Source organism: Centroberyx affinis, unplaced genomic scaffold (genome assembly GCF_046629955.1).
Source record: "Centroberyx affinis isolate AG114_WGS23_722 - 3 ecotype Tasmania unplaced genomic scaffold, CSIRO-AGI_Caff_v1 ptg005391l_1, whole genome shotgun sequence".
Taxonomy (NCBI): Eukaryota; Metazoa; Chordata; class Actinopteri; order Beryciformes; family Berycidae; genus Centroberyx; species Centroberyx affinis.
Genome location: NW_027282696.1, coordinates 67338 through 73787, shown reverse-complemented (window position 1 = coordinate 73787; position 6450 = coordinate 67338).

The window sequence follows — 6450 nt, the reverse complement described above, 5'->3', positions numbered from 1 at the left end:
GAAATCGGTGAGTCCAGATTTCTCTGCTGCGGTTTTTGGAGACAGGTTGGATTTCACTCTCAAGTTTCGATTTGGTGAAGGAGTGACCAGACTGACACCAGAATTTAATTAGGGCAAATAAGGCGAATCTACAGCGTCTCAATTAGTGGGGAAATATGACCCACTGTGTGATTTAGGCTGATAAGACAGCTGTATTTGTGCATCAAAATCTTGCCTAGTGCAGCTTTAAAGGTTACATTTAAGGCCTTAATTAGACAATAATTCAATTACATTTCACACCTTTAAAAAAAAAGGAACCTACAAGACAATCACATCCCCGGTTTGAACAAGCAAAAACTTGAATTTGAGTTTTAACCCTTCGTGGCAGTCGTTGAATCTGTTCCTCACTGTCTATACAGGGAAAAACTCCATGTGGCTTTTAGACCGCCATGAGAAGATCAGATCTGTTCATCCAGTCTGTTTTCAGGCAGGTGAAGGATAAAACTACACCTGAAGAACAAATGGAAAGACTATTTGATTCTTTACTGCGATGCTTCAACCACCAAAGTCTCCGTCTTTGTGGTATTTTCTCCCCATTTGCACTTGAAGATCAGGGGCCGGATTCACAAAACCCTCTTAAGAAAAAAAATCTTCTCAAGTGCCATTTTTTTCTTAACTTAAGTCTTAAGAAAATAATAGGAAAAAATGCTATTCTCAAAAACTTCTTTCTTATATATTTTCTTTACTTTCTTCTTATGTTTCTTCCTAAGAAAAAACTTAGGAATAAATGGTATTCTTGAAATGAAAGTTCTCAAATTTGTTCTTGATTTTTTTCTTAACTTTAAGACGGCCCTACAGTGAAAAGGTAATCCTCTAATATCATATATTTAAACACATTTTAGACAAGTAGGTTATAGTTCAAAGTCTTCACAGGTTCCCCTACACCAGTGGTTCTCAACTGTTTTCATATCAAGGACCCCTAATTTAGTCCACAGTAGAGCCATGGACCCCCATTTGATGGGATTTTGTCTCTTGAATCCAAATCTGAATATATTTTTATTATCAGATATGATTTTATCCAGAATTCCTATCTGACTATCTGTATTGTAGGTAGAGAGATAACAGTGAAACTATGATCAAAACAGTCATTCTTCTACATTTTCGAATTGTGTTAACTTCTTATAAATGAAATAATGGTGAAGTTTAACAATTCATCAATTTGCTGTGGACCCCCTGGAACCCCCTCAAGGACCCCTGGTGGTCCCCGGACCCCATGTTGAGAACCACTGCCCTACACCTAACATTAAGATGAACATTTATTGTAAAGCTGTATTTGGTGTAGGGCCAGGTAGGCCTCTGTCTCATGTCTGTTGAAAATAAACTAGCAATTTTTCCAGTTACCAACAGCAACCAATGTTTAAATCTTTGCCCTAGTTGCCCTAAATAGGTTTTTCCCCCAATTGTTTTATAGAAGGAAGCACTTTGGGTTGCCTCCTAGCCTTGTCTCCTAGCCTCCTAGCCTTGTCTCCTAGCCTCAATGGCAGTAAGCCTAAAGTTTATTAACCAGAATTAATTCAGGCCCTATTTTGAGAAGTTCTTAAGTAGGAAAATTAAAGATATTCATAAGAAATGAGACTGTTACTAAGAAAATATTGAGGAATTGCACTTAAGAGCCTTCTTAAGAACTTCCTAAATTTTCCTCTTATGTCATTTCTTAAGATCTGTCTTAAGAACACATTGGTGAATCCGGCCCCAGATCCGCACACATAAAGGGTTAAAACTCCCGATCTGTTACGCCTTTTGTGTATCCTGCCTCTGTCTGTTCGTATAACAGCTTACACACAGACTTTTGAAAATTGTCACTGGAAAAATAAGGCTGGTTGCATTCCAGTGGCAGAGAGGACGGAGGCTTTGTGGGGAGCGGCAGCAGCGTGGCGAAGCTGAGGAATGAGAAATAAGAGAAAATGGCTGAGTGGAAGAGTTTGGGACGACACACAAACTAAAATGGCAGCGTGGAGGCAGAGAGCGACGCAGGGTGAGAGATGATGGGAGATGCAGGATGGGAAACAGAAATGAGGAAAGGTTAAAGAAAAAAAAACGTACATAACACAATCAATCCAGGATCATCCATGATTTTATTCAACACTTATGTAAATGATGTTTCTTTACATAAATACTTGATTCGTGTTAAAAAAGAAAAGACTCAGATTTCAAGTTTAACTAAAATCAAATCCAGTACCCAGTCAGTATCTCCACATCCGGATACATGGTAAAAAAAAAAAAAAAATCTTTTGAAGATTGATTAAATAAATAAATAACATGACACTTCTTTCAAAACAAACTGCAGTAGTCTATATCTTTCGTTAAGGTCAATGACTAATATTTTCGGATATGATTTAAAAAACATTAATGTAATCGGTTATGAGATTATACTGCAACGTGCCGCCTCCCCTTTCAAATCTAGTGGGGGATTTTGGGGATTTGTAATACAGGTTTCCTACATATTTTCTGTTTCAATATTCATTACTTTTCCCAAATCTTAATTTCTAGAGTAGATTTGAAGATTGTGCTTGCGGTTTAATTTCATACAAGCTGATAGCAGCTGGCCAGCTATGCTCCAGCACTCCTTAGTTGACAGTTGTTATTCACAACAACAAATATGATAATATGCTAAATGAGAGTGGCTGTACAACTACATAAATGTAATCAAGTGTAAGTTTCAAGACCTGGAAGTGATCAGTTTCATTTTCCAGGCTTCCCAGACCTGCGTAGGAACCCTGATGATCGCTCTGAGCTCTTCCTTCAGGTCTAGATCCACAGAAGCAGACAGGATCTGAGTCCATGTCCTTCAGCTCCATCAGCGTCAAACATGTTGCTGATCTTAAAACTCCTGTCTCCTGTCGTCCTCCAATCACACAGCTGCCCTCGTCTCTCTTAACTAAACTCTACTCTCTACTTCCCCTGAAAAAAAAAAACACTAATCTTTGAATATATTCTACAAAAAATAGCATTCCTCCACTGATAAAAAAGGGCTGGTGCAATATACTTTTTTAGAAAAAATGGGGTACGTCTGCTCTCTTAAAAAAAAAACAAGTCCATATAATGGTCAACTACAGGTGCATTAATTGCAAAATAAGCAATATATCAACCTTATATCAGGAAGAGAAACAGAATCCACACACTATCAGGATGAAAGGAGAAATTACTTGTTGCTGCACTTTTTTTGTTAGTCACTTAAGAATTTACTGACAGTGAGCAGACTCCGTTTCTCTTCTGGATATATCACAATATTCTTTGTACACACTTGTTCCGCCTCAAAATGGAAATAAAACTGAAAAGTACCCAAGGTACATGCTGTATAAACGACTTATTGCTTTAAATATTGGTACTTCCTAGTACATAAGATCCACGATTCGGCTCCTCAGACTCAACAGAAACCTTCTGGGACGGCTTGTATGGTAGATCACAACACACTTCAGTTCCCTGCCACACCGAAGCTGGTCCGACCAAATCAGACTGAACATTCACACCCTGAGTCCACACACTTAACACACACCTATCAAAACTTAATAACATAGTGCATTTACACAGTGGGAATACTCTGTGGACAATAGTGAAAGTATTGGGACAGCAAATAGCCATTTTTTCTGCTGACTAATCTACAATGTAATAAAGATTTCATCAAAAGATGATTGCAAGGCAAAACAACAGACTGTTGGCTTTGGTTGGCCTCCTTGTTAAACCATCTGGGAAACAATGACAGAAGCAAAAAACACCCGTTTTAAGCTCACTTTCAAAATGCGTTTGGTATTAACTGCAGCTCTCCTTCCCTTCTCCCTCAGGTAGTAAATCAACACAGTTATCCAGAGACTGCAGCAGCCTGAACAGCAGAGCTGATAAACACGAGCAGCAGGAAAGCTCAACACTGCTGCCAGCGGTTGGCTGTGACTCCTGCTTCACCCCTCGCCCCGCAGCCACAGAGGTGAACCTGCTATTTTAACTCCCATGCACAGCTGTCCAAACCTTTGTTTAGGGGGTTTTGTGATGTCTCAGCAAATTACATACTTCAGCCAGCCTCACATACACCGCTCTGCATCGTTTTGTCCATACTAGTGTCAGGATTCCTACATATTTTACCTTTCAAAACTTTTTCCAGGACTTAATTTCCTGAATGCATTTGAAGATTTTGGTGGGTGTTCAATATGATTTATGCTGGGCAATATGTCTGTCAACTAGGCCATATCACTGAAAATTATTCTTCACAGTGAAAATCACAATCTGTGAAGTGGCAGTGAGTCTAAAGCTGCATAAAATGTGTCGCCGTATGTGTCTAAATCACAATATTTCTCCGTAGTTTCCAGAGTATTTGTGTAATTCCATAATTATCACGTAAAAATTACTCCGTTCATGTTACACACTTTTCCAGACCCACGTAGGAAGCCTGCGAATTGATTTTCAGTCAGCCACACTTTACACTGGTGTGCGTCACTTCGCGATATTGGCATGCATTTTTCCTCCGCTGACCTTTGACCCCCACGCTGCCCAGAAACAGTGGCAGCGCTGCTAACATATATATAAAAGCTGTCAGGCACCGGGACACAAACACGGCTCTCTCCTGCCGGGTGGAAGCGGGGGGCTGTCACGACGTTATTCTCCACACACACTGACATGTTTACACTGGCTGATGATTTATGCGGCAGCGAGCATGCCACGTACCGCCGGATCGTCTCTAACCTAAACACAACCCTCCACTGTGGCTGGCTTTGGCCCATGTATGGGGCGAGTGTTTACCCCGCGCCCATCAGTCTGACTGGTCCCAGGCAGAGCAGAGCAGAGCCCGCGTCAAGGAGAGCGCCGGGTCTGAACCGGGACGGTGCCTGATGGGAGACCGACAACCCCTTAATCATCCTAACCAATGACAGCGGATTCCGGGAATGGATTTAACGCAGGGTCGTCCACTCGTCTTTATCTCAAGCACCACTTTGTCTTCCTCATTTACACCTGTACACATCTCTGGTTACTGTGCGGTAATAAAAGAGGATTCGCCTCGAGCACAAAATACCTAATATTCAATGGAATTAAACTGGCAGAGAGCTTGATAGAAGAGGATTAAAACCCCTTGCTGTGCGTTCACACTGCAAGCAACACGACCAACAAGTCACCGGAGGTCCATTTCGTTTCCTACAGAGCAGAGCGACCAGGGAAACTTTTCTGATGTGTGGACGCTCAACAGGCCTGTTGGCAGAGGAAAGTTGGTCACAGCTTGTTTCCTTACAGATGTGATTTTGTTTCAGTAACAATAGTTCCACCACAGTTGATTCCAGCCATTCAAAGCTTCCCAGTTCTCTTTATGTGAAAGACTCCAGGAATAAATGTTTGGAGATTAGTTGTAGCCATTGTTGAGGTCGATGGTAAGCTCTGAAGTCATTGTATTGGGGGGGGGGGGTTGTGTTAATTTCAAATTAAAGCTATTTAATCGGTGCTTCCTACTGTAGCTAGCTATGTTAACTCATCAAATCATTTTAGCGTAATGAAACGCAATACCACAGCAGCAAAAAATACAATTTGCCCGTTCAAAACTTAACAAGATCACAACATAGATGAAATCAGAGTCTCTGGCCCCGCCCACAATCAGTCAGAACACAGCGACGCATCAACCAAGCTGCTTGCCGTGTGAACACAACATGCTCAGTCACTGGAACAAATGAAAACAGGCACCGGGATGAATTTAATGCAGAGTAGTCAACTGAAACGCTATCTCAAATTATCACTTTGTCCTGGGGAATCCTTGTTTAAACCCTGTTTAAACCCTGTACACATCCACGGCTACAGTGCAAAGATAAATGAGGATTCAATATGTACCTAATATTCAAAATACCTAATCTTCAATTCAATTCATCCCCACTTCTGCAGCCCATATTTGAACTCAAAAGCACTCATTTACACTAAGTAAATCCCCAGTGAAAAGCACATCATAGCTATGTCATCTGCTTAAAATACTCAAAAACAAATTCCCAACAGTATATTATCCATAATATCTGGGTCCAGACAAGGCAACTTGGCATTAAAACGACGGAGGTCGAGATCACCATTGGTTATCACACTCCTCATGTGCTCAAATAAACTATTTCTCACTTATGAACAGGGCAGGAAACTGGCTTTTTGTTCACAGGCCCGCAGTGGCTTTCAGTCCCAAACTTGACCTGCCACTCTCAATCTATTTCCTCCAAACAGCTACCTCCTGTCATAGAAACTGGTGGAGTAGAAAAGCCTCCTGCTCTCAGCCACTCCTGAACAATATCTGGTTGGTGGCTGGTGTTAAAGTCCCCATCCTGATTATAATCCCCATCGCTAATAAGTATCGGTCAGTCTTTACTGGTTTGTAAATAGAGATTATTTTTAGGAATAGTCCGAATCTATGCTGACAAATGTGCCACAGTGCAACTTTGGCATTTTAGAGAGAGCTGTACT